The sequence below is a fragment of the Rhinolophus ferrumequinum genome, chromosome 5 (genome assembly GCF_004115265.2).
Source record: "Rhinolophus ferrumequinum isolate MPI-CBG mRhiFer1 chromosome 5, mRhiFer1_v1.p, whole genome shotgun sequence".
Lineage (NCBI taxonomy): Eukaryota > Metazoa > Chordata > Mammalia > Chiroptera > Rhinolophidae > Rhinolophus > Rhinolophus ferrumequinum.
The window spans coordinates 33,484,425-33,502,372 of record NC_046288.1 but is presented as its reverse complement, the minus strand read 5'-3'; the positions used below and the strand labels follow the sequence as shown (position 1 = coordinate 33,502,372).

Here is a 17,948-nt window from a genome sequence, read left to right as displayed (position 1 = left end):
TCTTAAACTCAGTCATGAAGAACTGTAAAATCTAAATAGACTGCTTAGCAGCAAGGAAATTGAAATAATCATCAAAAAACCTCTCAAAAAGCAAAAGTCCAGGACCAGATGGCTTTACTAGTAAATTCTACTGAACATTCAAAGATGATTTAATACTTGTTCTTCTCAAACTCTTCCAAAAATTGAAGACGCAATACTTCCTAACTCATTTTATGAGGCCAACATTACCATGATACCAAAACTTGGTAAGGATAACACACGAAAGAAAGAGAGAGAGAGAGAGAGAGAGAGAGAGAGAGAGAAAGAGAGAAAGAGAGAAAGAGAGAAAGAAAGAAAGAAAGAAGAAAGAAAGAAAGAAAGAAAGAAAGAAAGAAAGAAAGAAAGAAAGAAAGAAGGAAAGAAAGAAAGAGGGAAGGGAAGGAAGGGAAGGAAGGGAAGGAAGGGAAGGAAGGGAAGGAAGAAAGAAAGAAAGAAAAACTTCAGACCGATATCTCTGATTAATTCAGATGCAAAAATCCTAAACAAAAGACTAGCAAATCAAATACAACAATATATTAAAAAGATTAATACATCACGAGTAAGTGGGGTTCATTTCGGGATACAAGGATGATATTTCAACATGTACAAATTGAGCAATGTTATACACCACATAAACAAAATAAAGGGTAAAAATCATATGATCATATTAATAGATGTAGAAAAAACCTTTAAAAAGATACAACACCCATTTATCATTAATAAAATGGGTATAGAAGGAGAGTACTTCAACATAATAAAGGCCATATATGACAAAACCTCAGGTAATATAATACTTAATGGTGAAAAACTGAAAGCTTTTCTTCCAAGATCGGGAACAACACAAGGATGCCCTCTCTTGCCACTGTTATTCAACACAGCATTGGAAGTCCTACCCAGAGCAATCAGACAAGAGAAAGAAATAAAAGGCATCCAAATTGGGAATGAAGAAGTCAAATTGTCACTCTTTGCAGACGATATGATTCTTTATATAGAAAACCCTAAAGATTCCACCAAAAAACTATTAGAAACAATGAACAAATACAGTAAAGTTGCAGGATACAAAGTCAATGTACAAAAATTCATTGCATTCATATATATTATAATAAAATTTCAAAAAAAGAAATAAAAAACAATTCCTTTTGCAATTGCAACAACAAAAAAATAAAATACCTACAAGTAAACTTAATACAGGATGTGAAGGACCTATACACTGAAAACTACAAGAAGTTATTAACATAAATTAAAGAAGACACCAGAAAAAATGAAAAATATTCTGTGTTCATGGAATGGAAGAATGAACATAGTTAAAATGGACATATTACCCAAAGCAATATACAGATTTAGTGCAAACTCCATCAAAATCCCAATGGCATTTTTTAAAGAAATAGAACAAAAAGTCATCAGATTTGTATGGAATCTCAAAATATTCTGAATAGCCAAAGCAATCCTAAGAAAAAAGAACAAGGCTGAAGGTATTACACTCCCTGAATTATACGACACAGTGACAATAATCAAAACAGCATGTTATTGGCAGAAAAACAGACACACAGAACAATGGAACAGAATTGAGAACCCAGAAATAAACCCACCCATATATCTGGGCAAATAATTTTTGACAAAGGAGCCAGAAACATACAATGGAGAAAAGAAAGCCTCTTTAATAAATGGTGCTGGGAAAATTGGAAAGCATGAAAATTGGAAAAGAATGAAACTAGAATCTGTCACCATATACCAAAATTAACTCAAAATGGATCAAAGACCTAAACATAAGACCTGAAACAATGTTTCATAGAAGAAAGTATAGGTACTAAATGTATAGAACGTGGGTTTAAAGATGATTTATGAATTTGACCTCAAAGTCAAGGGAGGTAAAAGCAAAATACATGAATGGGACTATATCAAATTTAAAAGCTTCTGCACAGCAAAAGAAACCATCAAAAAAACAAACAGGCAACTAACTGAATGGGAGAAGATATTTGCAAACAACACCTCTGATAAAGGGTTAATATCCAAAATACATTAAAAATTCCTACAACTCAACAACAAAACAACAAACTATCCAGATCAGAAATGGGCAGAGGACCTGAACAAACACTTCTTCCAAGAAGATATACAAATGGCCAACAGATGTATGAAAAAGTGTTCAACTTCACTAGCTATTAGGCAAATGCAAATCAAAACAACAATAAGATATCACTTCACACCTATTAGATTGGCTATTATCAATAAGACATGTATTAACAAGTGTAAAAGAGGTTGTGGGGAAAAAGAAACCCTCATACACTGCTGGTGGGAATGTAAATTGGTACAGCTGCTAATGGAAAACAGTATGGAGGTTCCTCACAAAATTAAGAATAGGATTGCTATGTGACCCAGCAACCCCTCTTCTGCGTATCTATCCAAAAAACCTGAATACATTTATCTGTAAAGGTATATGTACCCCTATATTCATTGCAGCATTATTTATGGTGGCTAAGACATGGAAACAACCAAAGTGTCATTCGATAGATGATTGGATAAAGAAGATGTGTTACTTATATACAATGGAATATTACTCAGCCATGAGAAAAGATGAAATACTGCCATTTGTGACAGCATGGATGGATCTTGAGATTATCATGCTAAGTGAAATAAGTCAGACAGAAAAAGTCGAGAGCCATGTGATTTCTCTCATATGTGGAATATAAAACTGAAAGCAACAAACGGAAAAGACAAAGAAACAAGCAAAAACTCAAACACAGCCAGGCGTTTAGTGTTTACTAGGGGGTAAAGGGGGAGAAGAGGAGATAGAAGAGGGTAAAGGGGGTCAAATATATGGTGAAGGAAGGAGAACTAACTCTGGGTTGTGAACACACAATGCAATATATAGATGATATATTATAGAATTGTACACTTGAAACCTGTATAATTTTATTAATCAATGTCACCCCAATAAATTTAATGAAAAATATGGTCATGATGTGCCTTTCCTCCACAGCCACCCTATCACCCACACCCCTACCCAGTGCTGTCTCATGCACTCCACACTGAAAATGTATTATAACAAAGAATCACTAGTTGCTTTCTCTCCTCCTGGCCTCAATCTATGCTGCTTTATTCGAACAATCATCTTGGATTCATTTCTATTATCATTCACAAAGATAATTTAGCTTTTATGCCCCTCAGTGGAAATACATCACATGGTTCCACATGACCTCTGTTGAAGAAGATGTCAATGTTCCTCTTGTAACTCCTACACCTGCCCTGGGGACGGTCCACATTATATGGTAATGGATTCCTGAGATGTTCTACCTGATGGTGTCCTCTAGCTGCAGGAACCTCCTCAGTTCACAGAGCAGGAAGAAAGTCCCAGTATGTGAAAAACTCCAGAGTGACTGCTGAGCCCATGATGGGTAGGAATTGGTATATAAATACTCTGACACCCTCATTTCTCGATGACAAAATTCTGAGACATGTTCAACATAGTTTCTGAGATGGACCCTAGGGAGACTGAGCCCTAATTGTCCACACTTATAACAGGCTTGCCAATGTAAGTTCCTTCCCTGTTTGTTGCAGATTGGGATTCCACAGGAAGCTGACTCTAAGAAGGAAATTGATGTTCAGGAAATTTACTGGAAAGTGCTTTCAGGATTAATCTGTGTAAAGGGAAAGGAAGGAAGGAGGGAAAGTTGGGCTGAGGGAGAAGTCGAACAGTAATGTTATTAAAAATTATTAAAAATGTATCAACTGATGCCATAGGGAGATCTGAAGCTTGGATGGTTCTTCAAAGTTGTCTGAGTTGGAACAAAGAGGCCAGCATCCGTACAATACTCCTGCATTGACAAGTTATTATCAAATTCAGTCTGTCTCCAGGAAAGGGGAGTAACTTAGTGAGGTAGGTCTCTTCAGATGAAGGCAATATTGGGGGAGGATTGACAGTTAAGAGTGTGTGTGTGGAGGGTGAGGGGGTTTATCCAGCAGCAGTTCTAGCAGTTTGGGGAATAAAGCCTGGAGGAGTGGGGAGAGTATCTGGGCAATGTATCACAGCCTCCGCGGCAGTCCACCACTTACTCCACTCAGTTTCACTTCATCTAAGTTCTGGAGCAGCAATGCTAGGATTCTGCTAGGCCTCTTTTCCTAGTTTTCCTAAACTTATAAGAGGAAAGTTAGAGGTATGAACAACAGCTCCTATAGCTAGTGATAATATCAAGGCCATGACTGATATGCATTATCTCCCTCCTCTACTATCCCTCACCCTCAGCTAGTATCTCTGCTGCTCTTGGTAGCTTATCTCATTTTTGAGGACTCTTAGCCTGGTCCCTGTTCCCTTCTCAAGTTGTGGCTTCTACACTTGTTCATTTACAGGAAAAATGGGGCCGGGTGTTATCAAGAGATGCCTAAGTGAATTGCTTGGGTGCCAAACATATTCCTATATGCCTCTTTGCATGTGTAAAGGAAGCCTGACTTCCCCTGATGATCTGCCAAGATGTGACTTCTTGATTTCTTGTCCTTTGGAATAAGTAGTCCAAAATGCCCAGAGGTTGCCATAGCTTAAAGCTTAATGGGATTCCTGCTTTATCCCCAAGTAGAAGTATTTTTCTTTGGGGGAACTAGCACATCGAAACACACAGAGACTAAAGATGCAAGGATGGGGAGCAAAAAATCCAAAGAGGGTCACTGGACATGATACATAGCATACTAAGTCCTTGGTTTCCGGAATCACATATCCTACACAGCACGGTGTGGTGACCACTGATTTAGAGGATGTACTGAATCCTTGAGTGTGCCTCATTCTCACAGTCTGTTGTTTCTGAGCTGGCACCTTAGTGGTGCCTTCAAAAGGACTTCCATCACTGTATTAGACTAACAGCATCTGGACGGCATGCTACAGGACAGTACCAGTAGATCCAGAGGTTATGTGTTCAGTGCCACACCTCCTTTTTTGTAAAGGGGGGCCCTTGTTCTGATGTGATGTTGTGTGGATCCAATATTTTGTAAGCTCTTGTTAGTGATGCTGGCTAAGGTCTATCAACTGAAAAATAATATCGACTGGGTGTTTCGTCACCAAAAAGGATTTATTTGGGAAAAAGAAAGGGTTGCAACCCAGTGCATGCAGACATGGCAAGCCACGTGCACACTCTGGCCCCTGCGCCAAGATGGAGGGTTATTTATAGAAGGAAGAAGGAAGTTAAGGGAAGGGGAAGTTAGAATCACAGGGCTCTATTATAAACAGTTATTCCTTCAGGGTTCTTGTAATTATGTAGAGTATGAGAACTTCCATAAGCCCTAGCTCCTCCCATGTGCCGTTCTGACTGACTATGTTTGCTTCAAGTTCCAGTTAGTCTTCACCAGATCCTATGGGCAGGAAATGAGACTCCTCATTAGAAATGTGTTGATTCTAGTCAGAATGAATTTCTGCTTCTCCTAGGATGAAAGGGGTCAAATGTACCAGGAGTGCCAAAAAAATGTATACAAGTGGACACTGTGGTCAACGTTGCTCAAGCAGTAGTTCGCCATAATCAGAAGTGTCTGGACGCTGATGGTAACCACTTTGAGCACCTCTTATAATTGCAGAAGTCAAACATGACTTGTATTCATCTTTTGTTATCGGTATATGTTATTACAATTCAATACTGTTTTCCTTTCTTAAAACGTGTATATGTATTTTGGCACCCTCTGTAGTTATTTTGGCATCATGTGGCTTCTCAAGGGATGGTGCTGAATTAGGAGTTTAGCATTGGTTTCTGTTGCTGTCAGGACGCTGATTTGGCATCAGCAATATCTAGATCAGCATTGTGAATGGAAGGCTGTTGGTCCCATGAATAATCTCCATCCCTATTACCATGGCCAGTTCATTCATATACTCATTGTGCCAGCACTCAGATTGTCAATGACTGGATGATGTCATCTGACTAAATCACTCTGTTTACTTTGTTGTTTAATGCCTCTTCTGTAGTAGATATTCTTTGATGGGTGTTGACATGTGGTATAGAGCTCTTCACCTCTATGTACATTCCTATAGATCCGCGTGCTTCTAACCTAAACCTATATGTTTCCTCTCTTCTACTTTTTCTCCTTCTAAGCCTCTGACCAACCAGTGAAGCCAGTTACCATGAGTCTATGTCTTAGTTAGGGCCTGCTATAATAAAATACCATAGATTGGGTAGCCTAACCAAAAAAACATTTATTTCTCACAGTTCTGGAGGCTTGAAAGTCCAAGATCAATCAATGTGCTAACAAATTCCATGTCCGGTGAAGGCCCTCTGCCTGGTTTGCAGATATCTGTCTCCTCTTTACATAGCCTTTCTTGACAGGTGCATGGGAGGGAGTGGAAGGGTAGAGATCGATCTCATAACTCTCCTCTTTTTGTAAGGTCATAATCCATCAAGAGGGCCCTGCCTTCATGGCTGTGTGTACAGGTCTCAGCCTGTTGATAACCAGTGTTGTGGTTGCACTGACACTTGTGGTTCTTATTATGATTACAAGATGACATTCAGCAATAATCATCAGGAAACTGAAAAAAACAAAGGTGTATTACGTACAGGACCTAGAAATTACACAGCACACCTGGGGCTACACAGTAAGGTCACAGGAGAGAGAGAAAGAGAGAGGGAGAGAGAGGAAATAATCCTAGTGTTTTACTATTATTGGAGTCAAGGATAGGGCCTAGGTTTTGGGGTCTCACAGTTTATTGTGAATTTAAAGCTCAGGGAAGAGAAAAGAACCCAACTGCTCAAATGGTCAACCAAGGATCTCTATAACAAAGGAGCCTCAGTAAGGGGGCAGGGGTGGGGGGAGGAGTGTGTGTGCATGTGTACCTGGTCTTGGCTTACAAGTGTTATTCCAGACAGTCATCCTTGAAGTAGATGCCTCAGCAATCAAAGCTTAAGTCAGGCACTTTACATTACAAAAAACAAAAAGATACAACTGTCAAGGCTTCCATTATAATGGCCAAATCTAGTTCTGACTATCTCCCAAAGGCCCATCTCCCACATACAGTTGACTCGAACAATGCAGGTTTGAACTGCATAGATCCACTTACACACGGATTTAAATTTAAAATTTAGATTTAAATTTAAAAGATTTATATATGTGTATAAATAAATATCTGCGCAGCTCAAACCCACATTTTTCAAGGGTCAATTGTATTTTCAATTCGATAGAGTTTGGGAACCAGCTATGGCTGACTCTAGTTATATAGATTTTCCACTACCAAGTGCTTGATGCCCCTAAATTCTGTGTAGTTCAAGGGTCAATTATACCATCACATTGGGGATTAGGGCTTTGACATAATTTTGGGGGGACACTTCAGTCCACATATATTTTAACTTTGAGCCACTTTTCTTTCCTCACAAAGTAAATGATCAAGTACACCATTCAAAGCTCTGTTCACTGGGACAATGAAAGGATTTCCCCTTATCCCTGTCTTCTTTTCTTTTCTTTTTTTTTTTTTAAGTATAATTTCCATTTATTTCCCCCCCCCCCCACCCCGAGAATATTTCTTGGGTCGGTTGTTAAGGACTTAGCTCCTTACATGGGCTTTGGTGGAGGTCATGGGACAGTACCCACAGGTCTAAATTGGGGTGAGGGTGTTCCGTCCTTCCAGGCTTCATGGGAACGATTCCTGACTACCTTGCTGTGAATGGCACAACTCACAGAGTAATGTAGTTTCACATACAGCTTGGAACTACATAGGCAGCAAAGACACTCGCTTCAGAAATGTCCCTAACAGCTGTGGCCTCTACTATGTTTTGAATGACGAACTTCTCAATCGGGCACAGCTGGTGCGGTGAATAGGCTGCAAATGGCCCTGGCCCTTTTTGGCACAACCGCTGTTCCTTCTTTTCTTGGTCATCTTGAGAGCGAGGACCCAAGAGAGCTACCCTGTCTTTAAAGGTCACCCATGAATGGAGCTTCAGTGCAGCAGCTGTCAATTTTGGCATATTGAGTTGACACATGTATGAAGCAACTTCAGCTTTTATTCTTCTCCATACCTATTTATGAAGGATCACCCTTCTCCCCCAACCCCTAAATGTGGCCACAGGTGTGAGCTGAGGGACAGTTCAGTAGCAGTGGATGACCAGAGGGCCTGGGACACCTGATTGTGCTGCTTTCTTATCCCCCTCAACTCTGCTCATGCCTGAGGGGGATGGATTGCTCTGGGCCTGCTTGACCTTACAATTATGGGTCTGACGGAACCTAGCTAACGATGGCAGTCCTGGCCACATGATAACGTGTTGCCCCATTGCTTACAGTGCCCAGTAGCCACCTAGAAACTGTTTTTTTCAAACACGACATCATTTTCCACTGCAGATGGCATGGTCTCGATCCTGGACCAAGTAGTAGTTTTCCCAATCACAAATGCATAATTGAAATGAACATACTTGGAAGCTGGCAAAATCCCCACATAGGTTTCTTGGCTTGTGAAATAAAAGCGATTATAGCATGAAGATCAAGTGGAACCCGCCCCAATCCCTCCGCTGATAGTCAGGCAATATAGCAAATCAAAAAGTGTATTGATCATGGGAAAAATGGCAAATGTCAGTGCCACTCTTAAAGACCTGAAGGATGATGGAGTGCTGCCCCATCATATTGCCATTTAGTTCACCAGTCTGGCCTACATAAAAGTCAGCTGGATCCTGAAAATAGCCTACTACAAACTTAACCAAATATTTACACTCATTGTACATCAGGCCAGGTGTGGTGTCTCCGATAGAGCAGATTAACAGACCCTCAGCCAAGTGCTCGACAGTCATTAAGCTGCTAAATATTTTCCTTTCCATTCCCATCAGAAAGGAAGACCAGAAACAGTTGCATTCACTTGGAACAGACTATAATAGACTCTAAATACTATATTTATAGGCTTGCCCCAGGACTAGGTTTGCATTCTTTTTTTTAATTAAATTTTATTGGGGTGACAGTGGTTAGTAATATTATGTGGGATATAAAACTGAAAACAACACAGGAACAAGACAAACAAATAGGTTTGCATTCTTGTCCTCTGTCCTAATATAATCTGACATTTCCCTAGAATTTCACCCTGGCCCACAATATTGATAATATCATGCTAATCAGACTAGATGAGCAACAAGTGGCAAATACGTTAAAGTCCTGAGTAAGACGCATGTGCTCCAGAGACGGTAAAACAAAACCTATGAAGATTCAGAAGTGTTCCCTATCAATAAAATGTATAGGGATCCTGTGGTCTGGAGCATGTTCGGACTTTCCTCCGAAGTAAAGGATAAATTATTGCATCATGCACCTTCTACCATGAAAAGGAAACACAATGCTTTTAAGGTTTCTGGAGGAACAATATTCCATATCTGGGAATACTATTCCAACCAACATATTGGGTGAATGAATGGATGTCAGCTGAGCGTGAATATGCTCAACAACAGGCTAAGATGCAAGTGGCTATGCTTCATGCCCATATGATCCAGCAGATCTTATGGCAGATCTAGTGCAGACCTGGCTAGGTTGAGAGTTCAGCCTTCTCGGGAGCTCTGGTAGTGTTATGATTACGTCCTGGATGGGTCCTCAGATTTCTCTGCTCTTTGTCAACAGGAGAGGAGAATCTCTTCATGTGTTCCAAAGATGCCGTCTGTCTTTCATATCTCACCTTTAATTTCTGATTAATCATTTTGTGCCTTCTATTATGTTTTTCCAAATCATCTAAAGCCTCCAGCAATAGCCATCCAATCCATTTTTCTCAGAATTACTAATTTCCCCATATTTCTCAAATACCCAATACATTACACTTCGTCGTGCATTTCCTTTTACCAGTTTGCCATCTTTCAGTTCACAACAGGCAGAAGTTTTCACAATTGCCCTGCTATCTTGTGCAGGCTGGTCCCGGCTCCCTCTACAACCAGAAATGCAGTCCTCATAGCCAGCTGGCTGGCATGGGATGCATCTCCAAAATCCCTTTTTCAGCCTCTGCTTTCTTGAACAACTCCTCCTGCCCACCTTTGCAGATTAGGCTCCTTGGTAAGCGTACAGAAGGAGATTAGCAAGCAGAACGTTTGTTTGGGAGTCTTTTAAGGGTTAACACCTGCAGGGGAAGAAAAGCAAGCAGGATTAGGCAGAGGGAGAAGCTGAAGATGAGACAGTCTCAATAAAGGTGTCAGTGACCCCACAGGAAGCTCTGAAACTGGGATGACCATTCAGATTTGCTGAGAGTTAGGGAGGTGAGGGTTGGACATACATACCCTTGTGTCAACCAGTCCTTAGATACAGGCTGCTCCTGGGAAGGGAGCATGACATTGGGTGAAAGCAATTCCCAGAGACTGGCAGCTGCTGCCAGCAGCGCACCCAGCAGCTGGGGGAATAAATGCTTCAGTCTTGAAGGTGGATCTGATCACCCAGCATGGCCTCTACACTGCATCACTTTCCCAATTCTCACTGTGCTTCCTGGATCACCTCTAGAATAAAGCACTTTCATCCAAGTCCATGTATCAGGCTTGGCTTCTGGCGAACTCCTGAACTAAACACCCTCCCATGAGGTTAAGCAATTTTAAGACAGATGTAGTAAATACAATAATAATAAAAATAATATATAATAAATAATTATAAAAATAATAATATAGTAGTAATTATAATAATTACTAATTATCACAGCAATAACTAACATTGGGAGTATATTTTACGGGTAACGATTCAAAATCTCATTTTCTTTATCTCTAAAATGAGGTGTTTGACAAGACGACTGCTAAGATACCTTCTAACTTTAATGTTCTAGCATCTCCTTTTCTGCTCAAGCTTCTGTCACAACATAAACTCCTGCCTTTCATTGCTCCCAGGGTGCTGTGCCTCACGGCCAAAGAAAAATGAAGGAGGGAATGTCTGTACAGATTAGCTTTGCTGCTACATTTGTTTACAAGGCCACTTGTTCTGTTAAAGCAGAGATATGGCAAAGAGCTGGGCCCCTACACAGAGTTCAAGGGGTTAAAACCAGTGGTGGAAAGTCTACTCTTCCACTGAGGTCTAGGGGTTCTTGGGGAGAGGGGAGAATTGCCCTTATGTTGGTGACAAGCAAAAACGCTCCCACAAATTTCCAATGACTAACAGTATTTACTGGCTAGTGGCTAGAGATGAGAAACATCTCCCAGTTTGCAGGAGGTGCACCCCCAGGAATAAAAATGCCAACAGAGCTCTCATTGAGAAACCACAAGGGGATAATCCTTGAGTCTTTTCACTTTCTACCTCCTGTAAAGGAAAAGCAGCGTAGGTACATGAAACAAGCTATTAAGGGAGGTTGTATGAGGAGGGGAAGGAACTGGAGATGGTCCACATTAGGGATTTCTGTATACATAGACTCACGCTTGGTTTGTTCACATTCAGTTCAGCACACAGAGGACGCTGAGGATGTGGCTCTGGAATTCTCCTTACAAACTTTCCCCACTCCATAAGGTGGTGCACAGCTATGAGTCAGAGTGTAGCTAGCTGTATTTCTTCTAAAATTTCTTAAGGCAAAGGAAGAGATCATCTGTAAAGTGGAAGCCTTTCATTCAGTTCTCACTTCTTACTCATTTTGAGTTTAAAAAGCACATTAATTGGGTAGGATAGTAAATATTGATACAATGGGGGAGATGTCAGCAAAGGGAATAGAGAGGAGCTTCTTTATGTTGCCCAGAGACGTGGCAAACATGCTTCTTATAGTTTATATTTACAGATGTTATCAATCTCTAACAGCTATGTTTTAGGGAATATCACCTGACTAATAAAAAAAATCCCGGCCAGATAAAAGAAGGGGCTGAGATGCTGCTCCAGTTATGTAGATCAAGTAACAAATTTTTAGTAAAGCCTGGATCGTAGTTTGGAGAAAATCAAGTTGCTAAGACATTTTCTCTATTTTTTTTTTAATTTATTGGGGTGACAATTGTTAGTAAAATTACATAGATTTCAGGTGTACAATTCTGTATCACATCATCATAAATTACATTGTCTGTTCACCACCCAGAGTCAGTTCTCCTTCCATCACCATATATTTGATCCCCCTTACCCTCATCTCCCACCCCCCCCACCCCGCTTACCCTCTGGTAACCACTAAATTACGTTCCCCAGATTAATTTTCAAAACCCCGTGGCCATCTTGTGGTTACTGATTGGTTTCTAATCCCCTCACCTTCCCTCTTACCCCCCCCCCCCCGCCCATCTAGCAACCCTCAGTTTTTCCTCTTTGTCTCCAAAACCGTTTCTGATTAGTTCATTCCCTTTTTCTTTTCTTTAGATTCCGCATATAAGTGAGATCATATGGTACTTATCTTTCTCTGTCTGACTTATTTCACTTAACATAATGTTCTCTAGGTCCATCCATGTTGTTGCAAATGGTAAGATTTCTTTCTTCTTTATGGCTGCATAATACTCCATTGTATAAATGTACCACAGTTTCTTAATCCAGTCATCTACCGATGGGCATTTCGGTTGTTTCCATGTCTTAGCTATTGTGTATAGTGCTGCAATAAACATAAGAGTGCATAAAGATTTTTGAATTGGAGTTTTGGATTTCTCCGGATAGATACCTAGGAGTGGAATTACTGGATCATAGGGTAGTTCCATTTTCAGATTTTTGAGAGACCTCCATACTGTTTTCCATAGTGGCTGCACCAATCTGCAATCCCACCAACAGTGCACAAGCGTTCCCTTTTCTCCACATCCGCCAGCACTTGTTTGTTGATTTATTGATGATAGCCATTTGACTGGGGTGAGGTGGTATCTCTTTGTGGTTTTTATTTGCATTTCTCTGATGGTTAGTGAGGTTGAGCATTTCTTCATATGTCTCTTTGCCATCTGTATGTCCTTTTTAGAAAAATGTCTCTTCAAGTCCTCTGCTCATTTTTTAATTGGGTTGTTTATTTTTTGGAGTTGAGTTGAGTGAGTTTTTTATAGATTTGTGATATTAATCCCTTATCAGATATATCATTGGCAAATATCTTTTCCCATTCAGTAGGATCCCTTTTGTTTTATTGATGGTTTCCTTTGCTGTGAAAAAGCTTTTTAGTTTGATAATCCCACATGTTTATTTTTTCTCTTACTTCCCTCGCGCGAGGGGATATATCAGTAAAAATCTTACTCCGGGTAATGTCTGTGAAGTTTTTTCCTATATTTTCTTCTAGGTATTTTATGGTTTCAGATCTTACATTTAAGTCTTTAAGCCATTTTGAATTTATTTTTGTATATGGTGTAAGGAGGTGGTGTCCAGCTTCATTTTTTTGCATGTGTCTGTCCAGGTCTCCCAGCACCATTTATTGAATAGACTGTCTTTACCCCATCGTACATTCTTGCTTCCATTGTCGTAGATTAAATGGCCATATAGGCATGGATTTATTTCTGGACTCTCTATTTGTTCCATTGATCTATGTGTCTGTTTTTATACCAGTACCATGCTGTTTTGATTACTGTAGCCTTGTAGTATAATTTGAAGTCAGGTAGTGTTATACCTCCCACTTTGTTCTTATTTCTCAAGATTGCTGAGGCTATACGGGGTCTTTTATGGTCCCATATAAATTTTAGGATTATATGTTCTATTTCTGTGAAAAACGTCATTGGTAGTTTGATAGAAATTGCGTTGAATATGTATATTCCCTTAGGCAGTATGGACATTTTAACTATATTAATTCTTCCTATCCATGAACATGATATGTGTTTCCATCTATTTATATCTTCTTTCATTCCTTTCTTCAGTGTCTTATAATTTTCTGAGTACAGATCTTTTACTTCTTTGGTTAAATTTATTCCCAGGTATTTTATAGTCTTGGAGCAATTGTAAATGGGATTGTTTTTTTAATTTCTCCTTCTGATGTTTTATTATTGGTATATTACAAATGCAACTGATTTCTGAATATTAATTTTGTATCCTGCTACTTTACTAAATTCATCTATCAGCTCTAATAGCTTCTTGGTGGAGTCATTAGGGTTCTCTATATATAGTATCATATCATCTGCCTTTAATGATAATTTTACTTCCTCCTTACCAATTTGGATGCCTTTTATTCTTTTTCTTGTCTGATTGCTGTGGCTAGAACTTCCAGCACTATGTTGAATAGAAGCGGAGATAGTGGGCAAACTTGCCTTGTTCCTGATCTTAGGGGAATGGTTTTAGCTTTTTCCCCGTTGAGTATGATGTTAGCTGTGGGTTTGTCATATATGGCCTTTATTATGTGAGATATGATCCCTCTATTCCCACTTTCTTAAGGGTTTTTATCATAAATGGCTGTTGGATTTTATCAAATGCTTTTCTGCATCTATTGATATGATCGTGTGATTTTTATTTTCATTTTGTTAATGTGGTGTATCACATTAATTGATTTGCGGATGTGAACCACCCTTGCATACCAGGGATGAATCCCACTTGATCATGGTATATGATCTTTTTAATGTATTGCTGAATTCTGTTCACTAATATTTTGTTGAGGATTTTTGCATCTATTTTCATTAGCCGATATCGGCTGTAGTTTCTTTTTTGTGGTGTCTTTGTCTGATTTTGGATCAGGGTGATAGTGGCCTCATAAAAAGTGTTTGGGAGCCTTCCCTCCTTCTGGATTTTTTGGAAGAGCTTGAGGAGAATAGGTGATAATTCTTTTTTGAACGTTTTGTAAAATTCACATGTAAAGCCATCTGGTCCAGGGCTTTTGTTTGTTGGGAGATTGTTGATTACTGATTCAATTTCCCTGGTGGTAATCAGACTATTCAGGTTTTCTGTTTCTTCTTGAGTTAGCCTTGGAAGGTTGTACGCCTCTAGAAAATTGTCCATTTCTTCCAGATTGTCAAATTTGTTGGCATATAGTTGCTCATAGTAATTTCTTAAAACTTTTTGTATTTCTGTGGTGTCCATTGTCACTTCTCCTCTTTCATTCTGATTTATTAATTTGGGTCCTCTCTCTCTTGTTTTTAATGAGTCTGGCTAAAGGTTTGTCAATTTTGTTTATCTTCTCTAAGAACCAACTCTTGGATTCATTGATCTTTTGTATTGTTTTTCTGGTTTCTATTTCATTTATTTCTTCTCTGATCTTTATTATCTCCTTCCTTGTGCTCCCTTTGGGCTTATTTTGCTGTTCTTTTTCCAGATCCCTTAAGTGTGAAGATAAACTGTTGATTAGTGATGTTTCTTGTTTCTTTAGGTAGGCCTGCAAAGCTATGAATTTCCCTCTTAGGACTGCTTTCGCGGCATCCCATAGATTTTGGGTCGTCGTGTTTTCATTTTCGTTTGTTCTCGAGATATCTTTTGATTTCTTCCTTGATCTCCGCTTGACCCATTCATTATTTAGTAATAAGTTATTCAGCCTCCATGAATTTGTGTGTCTTCCAGTTTTTTTCTGTAGTTCATTTCTAATTTCATAGCATTGTGATCAGAGAAGACAATTGGTATGATTTCAATTTTCTTAAATTTATCAAGACTTGTTTTGTGGCCTAACATATGGTCTATCTTGGAAAATGTTTCCATGTGCGCTTGAGAAAAACATGTATTTTGCAGCATTGGGATGTGAAATGTTCTGAAAATATCGATTAAATCCAAGTGGTCCAATGTATCATTTAAGGCTGTTGTTTCCATATTGATTTCTGTCTGGAAGACTGTCCTTTGTTGTCAGAGGTGTTGTTGAAGTCCCCTACTATGATAGTGTTACTGTTGATCTCTGTCTTTATGTCAGTCAGTACCTGTTTTATATATTTAGGTGCTCCTATGTTGGGTGCATAGATGTTTACTAGGGTTATGTCCTCTTGTCGGATCGATCCTTATTATTATATAGTGCCCATCTTTATCTTTTAGTATGTTCTTCATTTTAAAGTCTATTTTGTCAGATATAAGGATTGCAACTCCAGCTTTTTTCTCATTCTATTTGCATGAAATATCTTACCTCCAACCCTTCACTTTCAGCCTGTGTGTGTCTTTGTTCTGAGGTGAGTCTCTTGTATACAGCATATACAAGGGTCTTGCTTTCTTATCCAATCAGGCCACCCTATGTCTCTTGATTGGAGCATTTAATCCATTTACATTTAAGTGATTATTGATAGGTACATAGTTATTGCCATTTTTAAATTTGTAGTTAGGTTGTTTTGATCTTTCTTCTATTTACAGAAGTCCTTTTAGTATTTCTTGCAATGCAGGCTTGGTGGTAATAAATTCCTTTAGCTTATTTTTTTTCTGGAAAGCTCTTTATCTCTCCATCAACTTAAATGATAGCCTTGCTGGATAAAGCAATCTAGGTGTAGGCCTTGTTTTCCATCACTTTGAGTATCTCCTGCCACTCCCTCCTGGCCTTCAATATTTCTGTAGAAAAGTCATGTGATAGTATTATGGGAGTTCCCTTGTATGTAACCCTCTGTCTTTCTCCTTGCTGCTTTTAGGATTCTCTCTTTGTCTTTAAGCTTTGCCATTTTAACTATAATGTGTCTTGGTGTGGACCTGTTTGGGTTTATCCTGGTTGGAACTCTATGCACTTCCTGGGCTTGTATGTTGGTTTCCTTCATCAGGTTGGGGAAGTTTTCGGACATTATTACTTCAAATATGTTCTCAATCCCTTGCTTCCTCTCTTCACCTTCTGGTATTCCTATGATGCACATGTTGTTGCGCTTGATGTTATCCCAGAGGTCTCTTAAGCCATCCTCATTGTTTTTTATTCTTTTTCTTTCTGTTGTTCCGTTTGGGTGATCTCTGCTACCTTGTCTTCTAAGTCGCTGATTCGATCCTCTGCTTCATCTAACCTGCTGGTAATTCCTTCAAGTGAGTTCTTAATTTCGGTAATTGTGTTCTTTAGTTCTAACTGGTTGTTCGTTATGATTTCTACATCCTTCTTTATGTCTTCTCTAAGCTCCTTAAACATTCTTATCACCAGTGTTCTGAACTCTGTCTCTGAAAGGTTGGTTACCTCTGCTTCATTGGTTCCAGTTGTGGAGGTTTTCTTCTGTTCTTTTATTTGGGATGTGTATCTTTGTTTCCCCATTCTGGCTGACTCTCTGTGTTTGCTTTGATGTATTAGGTAGATCCCTAGAGTTCTTAGTTCTTGCTAGGTTATCTTATGTAGTATGTGTCCTTTATATTGACTTGCACTACTTCGTTCTTCTCCTCTGCGTGTGCTCCAAAGGTGACTCTTGTGTTGTGTATATTGTCCTTTTCAAGAAGATCTTTAATTGCTTTTCACTTGTAGTAGGTGGGCTTAACTCCTAGCTGACTCGTTGTGAGACTTGGCTCTGCCCACCGCAGGGCGTTCTGCTGCGTGAGGGTTGACCACTTAAATGTGGTTTTGTCTCTTGGGCTCGAGTGCCTGCAGAGAATTCCCTCTGGGTGTGTGACTTGTAGGTCAAACCCAGTAGTACTCTGGTTTGGTCTGGAGTTGGCCTCTGGATATGTTGAATCTTGTGCCTCTTAAGTTGGGCCCTCCTGGTCTCTGTGCTCTCCGTTCTGCCCTGGGATCCCGTGCGTGCCCGAAACTGCGGGTGCCACCGCGGTTTCTCCGCCGCCGCCGCTGCCACCGGCCAAGACCCCGCTGCAGGCTGGGATTTCCCTGCCACTGCCGCCCCATTTTCTCTATTTTCAAGTAAATTTGGAATGCAGCATTTCAGTACGACTCTAAGAGATACCAAGTGGCTTTTCATTAATCACAAAAGTTATAGAGGAATCAAAGTATTTAAATTGGTGTATGCACGAGAACTTGGTTTGACTTTGCACTTGTGTAGTATTTTTTTTCCTTCACTCCCCCCTAATTTTATTGAGGCATAATAGGTATTTAGCATTGTATCAATTTAAGATGTACAACATAGTGATTTGATATATTTATACATTGTGGAATGATTACCACAAGTTTACTGAACATCCATCACTTAACATCCATCCATTCATTCCATCATCCAACACTTCACCTAGTTATAAAGATTTTCTTTCCTTGTACTCATGTAGTATTTAAGGACAAGAGACATATATTAAGATGTTTCAGTCTAAATTTTAAAGCATTCAGA

At 39.5% G+C, this 17,948-nt stretch overlaps 1 pseudogene; it reads right to left on the bottom strand.

Moving 5' to 3' along the window:
* Positions 1-7,527: 7,527 nt before the first annotated feature.
* On the bottom strand, positions 7,528-7,852 carry LOC117022300 (40S ribosomal protein S26-like; annotated as a pseudogene).
* Positions 7,853-17,948: the final 10,096 nt, after the last annotated feature.